Consider the following 19512-nt stretch of genomic DNA (forward strand, 5'->3'; position numbering starts at 1 on the left):
CATGCGACCTCAAAGCATGGACACCCATCACCTAAGCATGCCTACTGCACATACCCATCCCCCCCCCCAAACCACCGTCACAAAAGCCCCCACACAGGAATGCAAGCACAGGTGTACACGGGCACCCACCCATTGCACGCTATGGCACACACAGAAGCAATAATCATACCTTTATACCCCTGCAGGACCCGAACGCCACGTCACCGCGCAGGAGGGGCCACAAATGTCCACCCCACCCCCAGAAGAGGCCCACAGTGATGACAGCAGCTCTGTCTCCCTGGATCTAGATGACCAGCCCGGCCCATCGGGGACCTCTGGACAGTCGGTTCCCCTCAGACAGCCACAGGCCACAGCAGACCTTCCCCCCTCTGGGAACACCAGCAAAGCACCCACACAGCGGGCCCATCCCTCTGTCCCCAGGACACGTCAATCAGCGGTGTGTCCACCACTACAGGGCACCCAGGTTAACCCACCGCCCCAACAACAACAGGGACCTGGGGGCAGTGGTAGTGGGCACACGGTCCAGGGGACAGAGACCCAGGGAAACAGGGGAACTGGGAGGGCTGCTGTGCGACAGGGGGGACAGGCCCAGGGAACCCACTCTCCACGAGGCCCTCTCCTCCATCATGGGAGCATACCACCACTCCCAGGAGACGATGGCCACGGTCCTGGCCAGGTTTCAGGAGATCCAGCTTCTGCAGGAGCAACAGTATATGGGGTTCAGGGAAGAACTAAGAAACATCAGTTCCGCCATGGGCACCATCGTAGTGGCTCTGAATCAGGTAGTCACCACATTGCGGGACACTGTTGCACCACAAAGGGCCCCTGACACTAGCATGGACCAAGAACTGCCTACCACCTCCGCCGGCGCTAGTGGACAGGAGGCCCCGACACAAGACCAACAGGCCACCAGAACCCCACCCCCTGCAGAAGGAGAACCACCCCGCAAGCGGGCCCTGAGATCCAGGAAGAAGACAGAGTAAGATGCCAAGACCCCAGCCAGGAAAGGATACCTCCCTGATTGTCATCCCACTGTCCCACATTGACACCCTGTCCAACCTTACACTGCCCCTGCTCCACTTTCCACAGGCATCTGGACAATGCACCTGTGATACTGATAGTCTGGACTCTGCCATGGACAATCCTCCACCATCACACCTCAACGATTTGCAACCACCCACCAATTTAGAGCACTGTAATAAACACACTTATTGCATAAAACAATCTGGAGTCTGGCTGTGATTTTGTTCAAATGTATTAGACATTACCGTGCCAAATGGCTTATTCACATTGTGATGCCAACATACCACTGTTACACAGCTGTAGTCCATGGGGAAATAAAGCAGATGTCACGCAGTGGGGCCCACATCTCTGAAATCGGAAGGGAAAGTCACAACTCAGTTACCATACACTGGGGGAAAAGGTCAGACAGTAGAGAGGTAGTAGGGGTTAAGTATATGTAATATGCCGGTGTGGATTCTTACCTGTGTGTCATTGGAAATACTGCTGTATTACTGTGTTCCTGTTCTCTATGTCGTCCTCTTCGCCTTCCTCCTCTTCACTCTCCACAGGCTCCACAGCTGCTACAACACCACCATCTGGACCATCCTCCTGCAGAAAAGGCACCTGGCGTCGCAAAGCCAGGTTGTGAAGCATACAGCAGGCCACGATGATCTGGCACAACTTCTTTGGTGAGTACATTAGGGATCCACCAGTCATATGCAGGCACCTAAACCTGGCCTTCAGGAGGCCGAAGGTCCGCTCGATCACCCTCCTAGTACGGCCATGGGCCTCATTGTACTGTTCCTCTGCCCTTGTGCTGGGATTCCTCACTGGGGTCAGTAGCCATGACAGGTTGGGGTAACCAGAGTCACCAATTAGCCACACACGGTGCCTCTGGAGTTGACCCATCACGTAAGGGATGCTGCTATTCCGCATGATGTACGCGTCATGCACTGAGCCAGGGAACTTGGCATTAACATGGGAGATGTACTGGTCAGCCAAACAGACCATCTGGACATTCATGGAATGATAACTCTTCCTGTTCCTGTACACCTGTTCACTCCTGCTGGGGGGGCCCAAAGCAACATGTGTCCCATCAATGGCACCAATGATGTTGGGTATATGTCCAAGGGCATAGAAATCACCCTTCACTGTAGCCAAATCCCCCACCTCAGGGAAGACGATGTAGCTCCGCATGTGTTTGAGCAGGGCAGACAACACTCTGGACAACACCTTGGAAAACACGGGCTGGAACATCCCTGATGATATGGCCACTGTTGTTTGAAATGACCCACTTGCTAGGAAATGGAGTACTGACAGCACCTGCACTAGAGGGGGGATCCCTGTGGGTTGGCGGATTGGTGACATCAGGTCTGGCTCCAGCTGGGCACACAGTTCCTGTATAGTTGCTCGGCCAAGCCTGTATGTCAGTATGACATGTCTTTCCTCCATTGTCGACAGGTCCACCAGCGGTCTGTACACGGGAAGATTCCTCCATCTCCTCGCATGTCCCAGCGGACGGTGCCTATGAAGGACAACAGCGAGCACAGAGTCAATCAACCCACAGGTACGTAACCACAGCTTGCACATAACACGATTCCCAATGCATTGAATGGCTTGTATGAGTGTCGATGCAAGGCCTAGGTATGTGTGACGCAGTAGAAATTAAGGCATGTGGGCCCTTGAAATGGCGGCTGCCTGACCTGTGAAGTGCGACAATGGGATGTGAGGTCAATGCGCTGGCGTGGCACACCGTGGCGGTAGGCGGTCGAAGACCGCGGCGCAAAGCAGCATTGGTTAACATTGAACCCTATGGGTCTCAGGAGCCAATGACGATGTGCGCCGGCGGTCGCGGTACGCACCGCCGCGGTACGCACCGCCGCGGGCGTGACCGCCATTTTCTATCTGCTTAATCACTCGATACCTGATCTTCGACAGGAGAGGACCTACACTGCAAGTGCTGCTGTGACCACGGTCTGGAAGAGACAATGGCTCATGCGACTGGGGAAAGGGCCCCTGCCTTCACTGCTCAGGAGTTGGAGAAACTCGTGGATGGGGACCTCCCCCAGTATGCGCTACTCTACGGTCCTCCAGACCAACAGGTAAGTACACTGGGACCATGCTTTGTGGCCAATGCCTGTGTTGAGTGGGGTGGATGAAAGATGGTGATGAGGAGAGCGATTGAGGCATGCATCAAACGATAGATGAGAGCATGTGCCACATGGCAAGGGTGGGGATGGGGGGGCCACTCACATCGAGCATGCAGAAGGTGATGATTATTCTTCTCTCCCTGTACATGTCACATAGGTCAGCGCCCACCAGAAAATCGATATTTAACGTGCCATCGCCAAGGACGTCCGGACCCTGGGGGTCCACCACAGACGGGGCACCCACTGCCGGAAGAGATGGGAGGACATCCAACGCTGGAGCAGGAAGACGGTGGAGGCTCAGCTGGGGATGGCCTCCCAACGTGGGAGGGGTGCCAGTCGTACTTTGACCCCCCTGATGTCCCGGATCCTGGCGGTGGCCTACCCCGATTTGGGTGGGAGCGTGAGGACATCACAGCAGACACAAGGGGGTGAATACACTCAAATCCTGGTGACTTTGCGCGCAGTGGAGGTGTCTGGGTGGGGGAGGAGGGCTGTGGGTATCCCTAGGCCAGGGCGATATCTGTAGGCTAGGCCCCTCCGTAAGGCATGGCCCTGTTCCCCCGCCCCCCACCTCTGTAGGGTGCCATGTAGAGCTATTCATTGCCCTGTGTCATGTATGTGAGCAGAGGTCGCCCATAGGCTTGTAGGCCATGTCCCACGGATTGCGTAGTCGACCCCAAGTGCGCGGCGTAGTGCAGGGGGCTTCTGTGTCTGTCCTGTCCGCCAACGGTGTCGCCAATGCATGCACTCAACATTTCTTTATTTGTCCCCACCCCCCTTTTTTGTTGTCTTCCTCTTCATTTGTGCATTAGCATCATCAGGCGGAGGAGAAGTGGCATCGGAGCACGAGGGACCTGCATCTCACATGGCCATGGCATGCCATGCAACTGAATCGGAATTCACCAGTGAGACGGAGGACGAGGGGAGCTCCACAGCGGGGACTCGTGCGGATGTCAGTGACAGCGAATCGTCCTCTGAAGGGAGCTCCCTTGTGGTGGCGGCAACATCTGTGCCCCCTGCAACAACAGGTACAGCCTCCACCCAGCGCACCAGCAACGCCCTCCCAGCAGCCCCTCAGCGTTTGCCCCGTGCCCGCTCACCCAGGAAGGTGGGCATCTCCTTCGCCCCAGGCACCTCGGGCCCTGCCCCTGTCACCCCTGCTGCCCTCAGTGAGGAGGTCATTGACCTCCTGAGGACGCTCATTGTTGGGCAGTCTACCCTTTTGAATGCCATCCAGGGTGTAGAAAGGGAGGTGCACCAGAGTAATGCATACCTGGAGGGCATTCATTCGGGTCAGGCTGCCCATCAGCGATCGTTCAACACTCTGGCCTCAGCACTGATGGCAGCAATTGTCCCTGTCTCTAGCCTCCCCCCTCCAACTTCCTCCACCCATACCCTATCACCTGTACCTCTGCCTATCCCAGACACACCATCAGACCAGCCTGCACACACCTCAACACCCAAGGGAAGCTCATCCAGACATAAGCACCACACATCACACAAGCATTCACACAAGCAACATCCACATAAAGACATACCAACACCCACTGCCTCCACTGTGTCCCCCTCCTCCTCGTCTCCCTCCTCCCTCCCTGTCACGTCTCCACTCACACCTGCATGCACAACATCTTCAGCCACTACGTCCATCACCAGCACACCGACCAGAACTCCCCGCACACGTGCAGTCACCACCCCCACGACCATTTACACGTCCCCTGTGTCCTCTCCCACTGTGTCTGTGACCCCCTCTTCCAAGCTACACAAACGCAGGCAGCCACCCACCCAACAGCCATCCACCTCACGACAGCCTCCAGCCCAAGCACCTGCACCCAAAGACACCAGACTGAAGACTCCTACTACAACCACAACCTCTTCCTCCACTCCCATACCCACTACACCTACCCGTCCCTCTGTTCCTAAATTGGCTTTCCTTTCCAAACTTGTTCTCTTTCCTACAACTCCCCCACCCCGTCCATCTCATAGGACTCCAGTCAGCACCTCAGCCACCACAAAAGCGGGACCTGGAATGACAGTGTGCCATGGACTGTGGAGTCCCCCACCCTCAAGGGCAGCCAGTTCAGGAAGGATCCAAGGCACGGCCAGCCCACCCCCGGTAAAACATCCGAAGATTGTCAGTGGCCGGCGCGAGAGGCCAAAGACACCAGGGACCAAAATCACGACCATGGCTCCGGCAGGAAGTGTGGTGCCACCTGGCACACCGCCAAAGGTGGGGAAGGGCCACAGGCGAACAGGGAAGGCTGGGAAGGGCAGCACGCCCGACAAGTCCGCCAGAAGCCCAGCTGAACAGGAGGGCCCCGCCTGCCCCATCCCAGGTGGGCAGGAGGACACCCACAGGCCCGGTACTGCAGCCCAGGAGGGCCCCGCCAGCCACACGACAGATGGGCAGGAAGGCACCGCCAGCCACAGGTCAGGTGGCGAATGACCTCCGTGCCATGGCCGGATCCGCTGAGCTGGACACTCATCCGATGCACCGCTGAACAGGGCACCGCCGTCTCAAGCACCGCTGAACAGGGCACTGCCGTCTCAATTACCGCTGAACTGGGCACGGCCATGTCTCAAGCACCACTGAACAGGGCCCTTCATCTCAAGCACCGCTGAACTGGGTACCGCCGTTTCAAGCACCGCTGAACAGGGCACCGCCGTCTCAAGCACCGCTGAACTGGGCACCGCCGTCTCAAGCACCGCTGAACAGGGCCCTTCATCTCAAGCACCGCTGAACTGGGCACCACCGTCTCAAGCACCGCTGAACAGGGCACTGCCGTCTCAAGCACCGCTGAACAGGGCACCGGCGTCTCAAGCACCGCTGAACAGGGCACCGCCGTCTCAAGCACCGCTGAACTGGGCACCGCCGTCTCAAGCACCGCTGAACAGGGCCCTTCATCTCAAGCACCGCTGAACAGGGCACCGCCGTCTCAAGCACCGCTGAACAGGGCACCGCCGTCTCAAGTACCGCTGAACATGGCCCTTCATCTCAAGCACCGCTGAACAGGGCACCGCCGTCTCAAGCACCGCTGAACAGGGCACCGCCGTCTCAAGCACCGCTGAACAGGGCACCGCCGTCTCAAGCACCGCTGCGCTGGGCCCTTCATCTCAAGCACCGCTGAACAGGGCACCGCCGTCTCAAGCACCGCTGAACAGGGCACCGCCGTCTCAAGCACCGCTGAACAGGGCACCGCCGTCTCAAGCACCGCTGGCCCATTGGCGGAAGGGGCAGGCCCGCATCTGTGTCGGGCAGGGCTGCACGAAGCACTCTGGGCACTAGTCCCCCTCCAGTACCATTGGAGACTGTTATTGACTTGAGAGACTGTGGCTTTGCACTCCCCAGGATGGCACAGTGGGCAACCCACCCACTTGTGAGACTTGAGAGACTGTGGCTTTGCACTCCCCAGGATGGAACAGTGGGCAACCCACCCACTGTAGAGACTTGAGAAACTGTGGCTTTGCACTCCCCAGGATGGAACCAGGGGCAACCCACCCACTGTAGAGACTTGAGAAACTGTGGCTTTGCACTCCCCAGGATGGAACAGTGGGCAACCCACCCACTGTAGAGACTTGAGAGACTGTGGCTTTGCACTCCCCGGGATGTAACAGTGGGCAACCCACCCACTGTAGAGACTTGAGAGACTGTGGCTTTGCACTCCCCAGGATGGAACAGTGGCCATGGAGGCCCCTTGTGGATCTGGCGTCGTGGACTCATCTGGCTGAGGTGCCCCTCCTTCCCTTCCCCCTGAGGTGCCTGTAGTTTTGCTATCTGATGCCCCTGCAGTGTTCTCTCCGTTGGAGTCAGGTATCCTGTGTGGGCTTTGCCCATGTGATTTGGGCCCAGTGGTCCACAGACAATGCCTGATACAAATATCGGACTGGACAATTTATGTATATAAAAGTTTTTGATGTGTGATATATTTTAAAGCCAGTCATACAATATATTCCAATGTTTATAATCATTTCCTTTTGTCTTTGCATTCTTCCGGGGGGTTTGGGGGGGTAACTGTGATGTGTTGCTATGCATTGATGTGTGTGTTGTAGTGGGTGAGGGTGAGGGTGGGTGTGTCGCATATGTGTGTCCCCGTGATTGTTTGCCTCCCCTGTGTCGTAGGTGCAGTACTCACCGTTGTCTTCTGCGCCGGCATTCGTGCTCCTGGTAGAGGAGCAGGAAGACAATCGCTGGGAGGATGTGGAGTTCGGGTTCCATGCTGTCCAGATTCCTCGTGGGGTGTATGGAGGTGAGCGTTTTCCGTTTGAAATGGCTGTTTCTGCCGTGTTTTTATCGGCGGGGCTACTGCCCCGGAAAAGGTGGCGGATTGGTGGGTTGTGATAGGGTGGGCGGTACATTGTCTCCCGCCTGTCTGTTGGCGGTGACCGCCGCGCTGTTTATTTGTCCCGCCGTGGCGGGCGGTGTGTTGAAGTGGCGGTCTCTGTTGGCGGTTTCCGCCAGGGTCCGAATTCCATTTTTTTACCGCCAGCCTGTTAGCGGTTTTGCCGCCGCTTTAACACCGACTGCCAGGGTCGTAATGACCCCCTAAGTCCCTAGTACAATTCCTATTGTTTTCCAGGGAATGTTTCAGATTGCCTTTTGTCCTCAAGTAAAGATGCAATGTTTGTTCTGAAACATTATTCTAGAAGGTTCTTGTATTCCTAGACAGTATGTGACATTTCATGAAAAGGCCCCAAGGATCTGGTCTCCCTGACAGAATAGTGAGCCCACAAATTTATCATCCTTCTGGTTTGTGTGTGTTCTCAACATGGCCACATTGGACGAGCTAGTCAAGGTTATCACGCAGCTCCAAGCAGAGGTAGTGTCATCAAAGGATATAGCAGCCAGCTTAGCTGAGAGAGTGAGTCAGTTGCAGGAAAGGATAGAAAAGAAGGAACAAAGTTGTTTGGGTGTGTCTTGGCCTGGTCCTCCTTCTCAAGCTTCTGGAGGTAATCCTCCTACGAACATTTCCGTCAACGTTTCCTCAGCTATTCCCTTAGCTCCTCCAGAATGGTTTTCAGGCGATCCCCTGAAAGCGCAATCTTTCTTGGTTCAAGTGGAATTACATTTTACCTCCCGACCAAACACTTTCCCTGATGCCCAATCCAGGGTGGCCTTCTTGTTATGTTACGTGACTGGGGACGCAGCCACCTGGACAATCCCTCTTGTGCGTAAAGAAAGTCCCCTGCTTTACAATTGGAGAAATTTTGTTTGTGAGTTTGAACAAGTGTTTGATCGAAGAACAGTGACATTGTCGGCAGATCGTGAACTATTAGACTTACGACAAGGTAACCAAGATCTAGTTTCTTACTTAGCTAATTTTAATCGGCTGGTAGCCGAGACATCCTGGCCTGAAGAAAAACAAGCGGCCTTGTGTTACAAAGGACTCAAGGACGAGTTAAAGGACATTCTTGCCCAGATAGATCCGCAACCTACAGATTGTCGAGATCTAATAAACCTTGTTTTGAGACTGGATCATCGTCTAGCTGAACGAAGGGGCACACGCAAAAAGACTGAGAAATATTCCTGGCGTGTTCACAATCATAGAGAATCAAGAACCCAGAAAGAGAGAACTCCGGAACCTATGGAAATCGGAACAATCAGGAGACCTTTGACCAAAGACGAAAAGGACCTACGTAGAAAGAATGGACAATGTTTTTACTGCGGGTGCAAGGGTCATTTCGCCAAAGATTGTCCAATCAAACCAAAGAGCAAACGAGGTCCTGTCCAGAAACTTGCAGCCAATGTACAACTCGAGCCGGAAAACTAAATCACCCAAGATGTAAAGAAGGGTTGCTCTTGGGTGTCACTGTGGACCCTTCACAGTCTAGACATCTCAAGCTGGGCATAAAAGTTCAAGTAAAGAAAAAGAACTATTTCAAGAAGGCCCTCGTAGATTCTGGGGCTACCGGGAACTTTGTTGATGCCCAGTTGGTTCGCGCATGGGGGATCCCGTGCACCAAGAGGACTCCAGAGATAATACAAGCAGTAGATGGAAAACTCTTGACTGGAGGCCCAGTAACTCTTCAGACTGTCCCCTTGTCGGTGATCTGTGATGGGGGGAAATCAAAGAACCAAACATGAAGAGAAGCTCATCTTTGACGTGATCCATGCTCCTCAGTATGGAATTATCCTTGGCTTACCATGGTTAACTCATCACGATCCTGAGATTAACTGGGCAGAACGGAAAGTCGTGTCCTCTTCCGCCCTATGTAATAAGAAATTTCTCCACACGTCTTGAGTCGCCAAAAATTGCAACTCTCACATGGCCACTGCAGCGGAGAAAGAAATAAAGTTGCCCAGGCAGTATTCGTCCTATGAAGATGTATCCGATGAAAGAGAAGCAGAAACCTTGCCTCCTCATAGACCTTATGACTGCCAAATTGATCTAACTCCAGGTGCGATACTCCCTAGCTGTCGTGTGTACACCTTGTCAGAACATGAAAATCAACACTTACAAAAGTACCTAGATCAATTCTTAGAGAATTGCTTTTTCCGCCCTTCAAGTCTCCTGCAGCCTCTCCTTTGTTTTTTGTCCCTAAGGCCAATGGGGACCTTCGAACTTGACTATAGGGGTTTGAACAAGGTCACAGTCAAGAACAAATACCCCTTGCCTCTGATTCCTCTCTTGTTGGATCAAGTAAAAAAAGCGAAGATTTACCCTAAGCTCCATCTACGAGGTGCTTACCATTTAGTCAGAATGAGAGAAGGCGATGAATGGAAAACTGCGTTCAAGACAAGATATGGTGTTTTTGAATACACTGTCATGCCCTTTGGACTGTGCAGTGCTCCAGCAGCATTTAAATTTTTCCTGAATGACGTCCTCAGAGAGTATCTCGACCTATTTGCAATAGTCTATATTAATGATATTTTGATATACTCTGACAATGAAACCGAACATGTACAACATGTCAAGAAGATTCTCACAGCTCTTCGAACGCATCATTTATATTGCAAACTAACCAAGTGCGAGTTTCATGTTACCACAGTTGAGTTTTTAGGGGTTATCCTTACCCCTCAAGGTATGGTCATGGCAGAAAAGAAAGTACAAGCTGTATCTGATTGGCCAACTCCAAAGACTGTTCGAGATGTACAGTGCTTCCTGGGTTTTGCAAACTTTTATCACAGGTTTATAAACTTTTTCTCTCAAACAGTGGCGCCAATCACCAAGTTATTGAGAAAGAAAGAAAAATGTGTATGGTCTCCAGAAGCTGACCGAGCCTTTTCAACTTTGAAAGAAGCTTTTTCCACTGCCCCAGTCTTGACTCACCCTGATATGGATCGTCCATTCATAGTTGAAGCAGATGCTTCAGATGTGGCAATTGGTGCAGTCTTGTCACAACGAAGTAAAGACACTAGCCAACTTCATCCTGTAGCTTACATGTCTCGAAAGCTGAACGAAGCCGAACAGAAATATGTCATTGCTGAAAAAGAGCTTCTGGCGATCCGTGATGCCTTTAAAGAGTGGAGACATCATTTGTTGGGTGCCAAGTACACGATCACAGTGTATACTGGTCATCGCAATCTCCAGTTCATGAGTTCAGCTAAACTTTTGACTCCTCGGCAATTACGCTAGATGCTGTTTTTTGCTGAGTTCGATTTTATGGTAACATTTCGTCCTGGTAAATACAATTGCAAAGCAGACTCCTTGTCCCGCCAAGAGTCTAACACGCTGCCTACAATCCAGCCTTCCAGAGCTAGCATTGCTCCAGACAAAGTCCTCTGCATCATAAAAAAACGAAGACTTCTTTGAAGACATCAGTAATTCCTTCTCCATTGAGAAATGGCAGGCATGGGCTCAAGCAGATCCCAAAAGATCAATCAAGCAAGGTCTACCTTTCCATGACGCTCTCTTGTTCGTGCCCACTACCAAGCTTCGCAAGTTAGCATTTTATTGGTTGCATGTTATACCTATGGCAGGTCACCCAGGCACTCCCAAAACTCTTGAATTAATCCAACGCTACTTTTGGTGGCCTACTCTGATAAAAGACGTCAAAACAATGGTCACTAACTGCGAAGTCTGTGCTCGCATCAAGACAAGTCATTCAAAACCGAAAGGTTTGTTGCATCCGCTCCCAACTCCACGTCAACCTTGGGAACACATCTCGTTAGACTTCATTACAGACTACCAGTGGTTCAACAGCACTCAGTAATCCTTGTGGTGGTAGATAGTCTCACGAAATATGGACATTTCATTGCCTGTAAGAAATTGCCCACCTCCAGTGAACTGGCAACCATCCTACTGAATAGAGTGGTCTGTTATCACGGGCTGCGAGAATGATTCTCTCCGACCGAGGATCGCAATTTGCCTCCAACTTCTGGAAAACGTGGTGCAAAACGCTTCAAGTTACATCCACACTGTCTACTAGCCATCATCCTCAAACAGATGGCCAAACTGAGAGACTGAATCAGACATTGAAGCAATATCTGTGTGCTTACGCTGAGAAAGCACTTCGTTCCTGGACATCAATGCTCTGGTTAGCTGAACTAGCCTACAATAACTCGTTTCACACCTCCACTGGCGTCACACCCTTTTTTGGCTTGTTTGGCTATCTTCCTGATACCTTGCCCATCACGATTCCTCAAGAAAGTTCTCTTACACCAGCTGTGTCGGAAACGATTCAACACCTCCACCAAACCCAGAAACTGATTTAACAGCATCTAGAAAAAGCTAAACAAAAATACAAAAAGCACTACAACAAGAAACATTGTGAAGGACCCCAGTATCAACCAGGTGATAACGAGTGGCTTTCTACAAGACATATAGACTTCAAGAAAAAGCACATGTTTAATCCCAAATTCATAGGTACTTACACTGTCCTCCAGCAAATTAATCCAGCGACCTATAAACTGCAGTTGCCCCGGTCACTGCGTATTCATCTTATGTTCCATACTTCCCTCCTGAAAAAAGCAGTCCAGAAGGTACACTCCCAACCAGCTCCAGTTCTAGTACAGGGGGAAGTGGAATACGAAGTTAAACAGGTGTTGGATTCCAAAGTTAGAGGTCGTAACCTGTGGTATCTGATGTCTTGGAAAGGTTACGGTCCTGAAAGTAACTCATGGGTCTCTGCATCTGACGTTCATGCTCCACGACTAGTGAGATGTTTTCATCGTCTTAACCCAGGCAAACCAGGCCCTAGAGCACGTTTGGGAGAGGGGAGTACTGTCAACATCAGGACAGTGCACGCTCTATGAGCGACAAAAATGCAAAAACACAGCCTTTATGCAAGAGCATAATTCATGCATTGTGTTTATATGCAGTATGTTAACCTTTTGCATTGCAGACTTTAACCTTGAAAAACACTATTAATGATGTTTGCAATAACTGTTCATTTGCAAGGTATTGCTGCAGGCTTACTGAGTGTGTTAGGGTGTGGTCCCTTTCTAGGACCTTCTAGAAGCTTTCTCTGCAGCATGACTGGGTGTGGTTTGTGGGCTGGGCCAGACTCTATATAAGGGAGCCAGCCCAGCTCCACGTGCTCACTATTCAGAGGTCCCGGTGCAGAGCAGCAGCAACTTCCTGAGCTCCTGTTCCAGAGGCCTACCTTGATGTTCCAGGCCTGCCCCGCATTATATAGGTGATCCTTGAGCAGGGTGGTAAGGCGGAGGTCGGGCTGGGCCCCCGACCCCGTTCTCAAAGACTCTTGAGTTTTGGGCCTACTCGTGAAACTTTCAGAGTACTCGATTCATTGCTCTCATGTAAAACTTGGTGTTCAGATCGGCAACAGCATGCGCAATCATTTCATGGTATTTGCATATTCTTGTTCGAATCATCAGTGTGCGCGATTCATTTCCCGCATGTAAAACTTGGTGTTCAGATCGGCAACAGCTTATGCAATCATTTCATGGCATTTGCATATTCTTGTTCGAATGGGCAGTGTGCGCGATTCATTTCCCACATGTAAAACTTGATGTTCAGATCGGCAACAGTGCACGCGATCATTTCATGGCATTTGCATATTTTTGTTAGAATCAACAGTGTGCGCGATTCATTTCCAGCATGTAAAACTTGATGTTCAGATCAGCAATAGTGTGCGCGATAATTCCATGGCAATTAAAACTTTGATGTGTAGTATTTGTTGAAGTGCACACGTTTATCCTGGGCTTTTGGATTTTCTGTGAAGATGCTAAATTCAAAGTGTGACATTCTTTGTGCATATTAAGTCCCTAGTACAATTCCTATTGTTTTCCAGGGAATGTTTCAGATTGCCTTTTGTCCTCATGTAAAGATGCAATGCTTGTTCTGAAACATTATTCTAGAAGGTTCTTGTATTCGTAGACAGTATGTGACATTTCATGAAAAGCTCATATGAAACATTGTATTAACCATTCTTGATTTTTTCCAGGTACCCAGAGTTCTTGAGGGCTAGTTAGTCACTTATTAGGTTATCCATGGTTACAGTATGAGAACGCTTAGAACCATAGTCTAGTGAAAGTCAATGTGATTATATCTTTATATTGTGTTGTTTAACCTTTTGCTTCCTACAGGTCTCCTTCCCAGCTGTTCCCTACCTAATCCCCTTTTCCCCCACTTGGACTCTCTCAGGCTCTGTGATATTTCTATTAGAGTTTTGGAGGTGTCTAGTGGTGGACATGTTGGGAACGTGCACAGGCCCCGAGGATCTGGTCTCCCTGACAGCTTCTGAATTGGGGGTTGGGGCAGTGCTATCACAGCTTAATACTGAGGGCCAGGATCAACCTGTTGCATTTGTCAGCAGGAGGTTGATCCCTAGAGAAAAGCGTTGGTCTGCCATAGAGAGACATTGCTGTGGTCTGGACACTGAAAAAGTTGAGACCATACCTGTTTGGTACTCACTTTATTGTTCAGACAGACCACAAACCTCTACTTTGGCTAAAACAAATGAAAGGTGAAAACCCTAAATTGTTGAGGTGGTCCATATCCCTACAGGGAATGGACTATACAGTGGAACATAGACCTGGGAGTACCCACTCCAATGCAGATGGACTCTCCAGATATTTCCACTTAGACGATGAAGACTCATCTGGGCAAGGTTAGCCTTATTGTCCCTTGTTTGGGGGGCGGGGGGGGTGTAGGAAAGTACCATCTTGCCTGGCATGTTACCCCCATTTTTACTGTATGTATGTTTGTTTTTTCCTGTGTCACTGGGATCCTGCTAGCCAGGACCCCAGTGCTCATAAAGTATGCTCTGTATGTGTTCCCTGTGTGGTGCCTAACTGTATCACTGAGGCTCTGCTAAACAGAACCTCAGTGTTTATGCTCTCTCTGCTTTTAAAATTGTCACTGCAGGCTAGTGACTAATTTTACCAATTCTGATTGGCACACTGGAACGCCCCTATAATTCCCTAATATATGGTACCTAGGTACCCAGGGTATTGGGGTTCCAGGAGATCCCTATGGGCTGCAGCATTTCTTTTGCCACCCATAGGGAGATCAGACAATTCTTACACAGGACTGCCACTGCAGCCTGAGTGAAATAACGTCCACGTTTTTTCACAGCCATTTCACACTGCACTTAAGTAACTTATAAGTCACCTATATGTCTAACCCTCACTTAGTGAAGGTTAGGTGCAAAGTTACTTAGTGTGAGGGCACCCTGGCACTAGCCAAGGTGCCCCCACATTGTTCAGGGCAATTTCCCCAGACTTTGTGAGTGCGGGGACACCATTACAAGTGTGCACTACATATAGGTCATTACCTATATGTGGCTTCACAATGGTAACTCCGAATATGGCCATGTAACATGTCTAAGATCATGGAATTGTCCCCCCATCCCAAATCTGGTATTGGGGTGCCAATCCCATGCATCCCCAGGGCTCCAGCATTGACCCCGGGTACTGACAAACTAACTCTCTGGGGTTTTCACTGCAGCTACCGCTGCTGCCACCCCACAGACAGGCTTTGGCCCTCCTGGGGTCTGGGCAGCCCAGTCCCAGGAAGGCAGAACAAAGGATTTCCTCTGAGAGAGGGATATACCCACTCCCTTTGGAAATAGGTGTTAAGGGCCTGAGAGGAGTAGCCTCTCCTGGCCTCTGGGAATGCTTTGAAGGGCACAGATGGTGCCCTCCTTGCATAAACCAGTCTACACCGGTTCAAGGATCCCCCCGCCCCTGCTCTGGCGCGAAACTGGACAAAGGAAAGGGGAGTGACCACTCCCATGTCCATCACCACCCCAGGTGTTGTGCCCAGAGTGACAAAATACTTTTTAAATAGTAATGTCAACATACCAATGTCACACAGCTCAAGTCCATGAGGAATCTAAGCAGATGTCACACAGTGGGACCCACATCTGTGAAATCGTAAGGGAAAGTGACAACTCAGTGACCATACACTGGGTAAAAATGACAGACAGTAGAGAGATAGTAGTGTTAAAGTACATGTAGTATGCAAGTTTGTATTCTTACCTGTGTCTCACTGGAAATATTACAGGATCCCTGTTGTGCATGTCTTCTTCCTCTGCTTCCTCATCTTCACTGTCCACAGGCTCCACAGCTGCCACAACATCGCCATCTGGACCATCCTCCTGCAGAAAAGGCACCTGTTGTCGCAAAGCCAAGTTATGAAGCATATAGCAGGCCACGATGATCTGGCACACCTTCTTTGGTGAGTAGAATAGGGATCCACCTGACATATGGAGGCACCAGAACCTGGCCTTCAGGAGCACGAAGTTCCGCTCGATCACCCTCCTAGTTCGTCCATGGGCCTCATTGTAGCGTTCCTCTGCCCTTGTCCTGGGATTCCTCACTGGGGTCAGTAGCCATGACAGGTTGGAGTAACCAGAGTCACCTGCAAATGGTGAGGGACAACTGTCAGACACACACTAACCTGTAGCGATATCCCCAGACCCAGACAACCATTCCCATTGACTTGCTTCCAGGTGCTCACCTAATAGTCACACACGGTGCCTCTGGAGTTGACCCATCACATAAGGGATGCTGCTATTCCGCAGGATGTAGGCGTAATTCACTGAGCCAGGGAACATGGCATTCACATGGGAGATGTACTGTTTGGCCATACATACCATACCATTCATAGAATGATAACTCTTCCGGTTTCTGTACACCTGTTCCCTCCTGTGGGGGGGGGACCAAAGCCACATGGGTCCCATCAATGGCACCTATAATGTTGGGGATATGTCCCAGGGCATAGAAATCACCTTTCACTGTAGGCAAATCCTCCACCTGAGGGAAAACGATGTAGCTCCGCATGTGTTTCAGAAGGGCAGACAACACTCTGGACAATATGTTGGAAAACATAGACTGGGACATCCCTGATGCCATGGCCACAGTTGTTTAAAATGAGCCACTTGCAAGGAAATGGAGCACTGACAGCATCTGCACTTGAGGGGGGATTCCTGTGGGATGGCGGATTGCTGACATCAGGTCTGGCTCCAACTGGGTACAAAGTTCCTGGATTGTGGCACGGTCAAGCCTGTATGTGATAATCAAATGTCGCTCCTCCATTGTCGACAGGTCCAACAACGGTCGGTACACCGGAGGATGTCGCCATCTCCTCACATGTCCCAGCGGACGGTGCCTATGAAGGACAACAGCGAGCACAGAGTCAAACAACTAAGAGGTACGTACCCACAGTTTACACAGAACACCATTCATACACAAAAGGTTGCCTGTGTGTTTGTTGAGTCTAGGCCTAGGTCTGTGTGACGCAGTTGAAAATGAAGCCATGTGGGCCCCTGAAATGGCGGCTGCCTGACCTCTAAAGAGGGACAATGGGATGTGAGGTAACTGCGCTGGCGTTGTACTCCGTCGCGGTAGGTGGTCGAAGACCACAGCGCAATGCTGCATTGGTTAACATTGGACCCTATGGGTCCCAGGAGCCAATGACGATGTACGCCGACGGTGACGGTACGCACTGCCGCGGACGTGACTGCCATTTTCTATCACTTCAATCACTCGATACCTGATCTTCGACAGGAGAGGACCTACACTGCAAGTGCTACTGTGACCTCGGTCTGGAAGAGACAATGGCTCGAGTGTCTGGGGAAGGGGCCCCTGCCTTCACATCGGAGGAGTTGGAGAAACTCGTTGATGGGGTCCTCCCCCAGTACAAGCTACTCTACGGTCCTCCAGACAAACAGGTAAGTACACAGGGAGCATGTTGTATGTGCTATGCATGTGTGGAGAGGGCTGGATGTAAGAAGGAAGGGGGCACTGTGCTGCGTGCATGAAAGACAGTGAATGCATGTGCCACATGGCAAGGGTAGGGATGTGGCCAATCAGTTTGAAGGTGCAGTTGGCAATAACTTCTCTTTTTCCCCCTGTACATTTCATGTAGGTCAGTGCCCACCAGAAGAAAGATACTTGGCGTGCCATCGCCAAGGACGTACGGACCCTGGGGGTCTACCACAGACGGAGCACCCACTGCTGTAAAAGATGGGAGGACATTTGCCACTGGAGCAAGAAGACGGCGGAGGCTCAGCTGGGGATGGCCCCCCAATGTGGGAGGGGTGCCCATCGCACCATGACCACCCTGATGTTCAGGATCCTGGCGGTGGCCTACCTAGAGTTGGATGGGCGCTTGAGGGCATCACAGCAGACACAAGGGGGTGAGTACACTCTCATTCAGCTGACTTTGCACGCATTACGAGGTGTCTGGGTGGGGGAGGTGGGCTGTGGGTTTCCCTAGGCCAGGGCGAGTTCCATAGGCAAGGACCCTCGCTAAGGTAGGCCATGTGGCACCCCACCCCACCTCTGTAGAGTGTCAAGTACAGCTATTCATGCCCCTGTGTCATCTATGTGTGCAGATGTCGTCCATAGCCTTGTAGGTCATTTCCCAGGAATTGAACAGTGGAGCCAAGAGCGCGGCGTAGTGCCGGGGGCTTCTGTGTCTGACGTGTCCGTCAACGGTAGCGGTAATGCATGCACTCAACATATCTTTCTTCTGTCTCCCCCCCCCTTTTTTGGTCTCCCTGTTCTTGTGTGCATTAGCATCATCAGGCGGAGGAGCAGTGGCACCGGAGCACGAGGAAGCTGCATCCCACATGGCCCTGGAAGGCGACACTACGGAGTCAGAATTCACCAGTGGGACGGAGGACGATGGGAGCTCCACGGCGGGGACAGGAGCTGAGACCAGCGACACAGACTCGTCCTCTGATGGGAGCTCCCTTGTGGTGGCGGCAACATCTGTGCCCCCGCATCTACAGGTACAGCCGCCACCCCCCTACCAGCACCGCCCTCACAGCAGCCCCTTAGCCTTTGCCCCGTGCCCGCTCACCCAGGGGGGTGGGCATCACCTTCGCCCCAGGCACCTCAGGCCCTGCCCCAGTCACCCCTGCTGCCCTCAGTGAGGAGGCCTTTGACCTCCTCAGGCCCCTCACTGTTGGGCAGTCTACCATTTTGAATGCCATCCAGGGTGTAGAGAGGCAGTTGCAACAAACAAATGCATTCCTGGAGGGCATTCATTCTGGTCAAGCAGCCCTTCACCGAGCTTTTCAGACTCTGGCCTCAGCACTGATGGCAGCCATTGTCCCCGTCTCTAGCCTCCCCCCTCCAACTTCCTCCACCCAGACCCAATCCCCGTTACCTCTGCCTATCCCAAGCACACCTACAGACCAACATGCACACACGTCAACACACAAGGGTAGCTCTAGCAAACATAAGCACCACACATCCCACAGGCACTCACGCAAGCAACACACACATGCAGACACACCAACATCCACTGCCTCCACTGTGTCCCCCTCCTCCTCGTCTCCCTCCTCCCTCCCAGTCTTGTCTACACTCACACCTGCATGCACTACCTCTACAGCCACTACGTCCCTCTCCAGCACACCCACCACCACACCCCTCTCACATGCATTCACCACCCCCACTACCATTCACACATCCCCTGTGTCCACTCCCAGTGTGTCTGTGACGCCCCTTCCAAAGATACACAAACGCAGGCACACACCCACCCAACTGCCATCCACCTCACGACAGCCTCCAGCACATGCACCTTCACCCAAAATCACCAAACGTACACCTCCTACAGCCACCACCTCTTCCTCCACTCAAAAACCCCCTCCAGCTACCCGTCCCAGTGTGTCCCAAAAACTTTTCCTGTCCACCCTTGACCTCTTTCCCACACCTCCCCCACCCTGTCCATCTCATAGGTCCCGAAGTAGCACCTCAGCCACAACATCTCCAGGACCAGTGGTGCCTGTAGTCACCGGAACCTGGAGTGCACCGGCCACCAGGGCAGCCAGTGTGGCACGGAGCCACAGCACAGACAGTCTCCCACCTGTAAAGCATCAGAAGTTGGCCAGTGCCCGGCGGGAGAGGGGGAAGACTCCAGCCACCAAGGCCTCTCCCAGGGGTCCCGTTGGGAGTGTGGAGTCAGCTGTGACACCTTCCAAGGTGGGGAAGGGCCACAAGAAAACCGGC

Source organism: Pleurodeles waltl, chromosome 7, assembly GCF_031143425.1.
Source record: "Pleurodeles waltl isolate 20211129_DDA chromosome 7, aPleWal1.hap1.20221129, whole genome shotgun sequence".
Taxonomy (NCBI): domain Eukaryota; kingdom Metazoa; phylum Chordata; class Amphibia; order Caudata; family Salamandridae; genus Pleurodeles; species Pleurodeles waltl.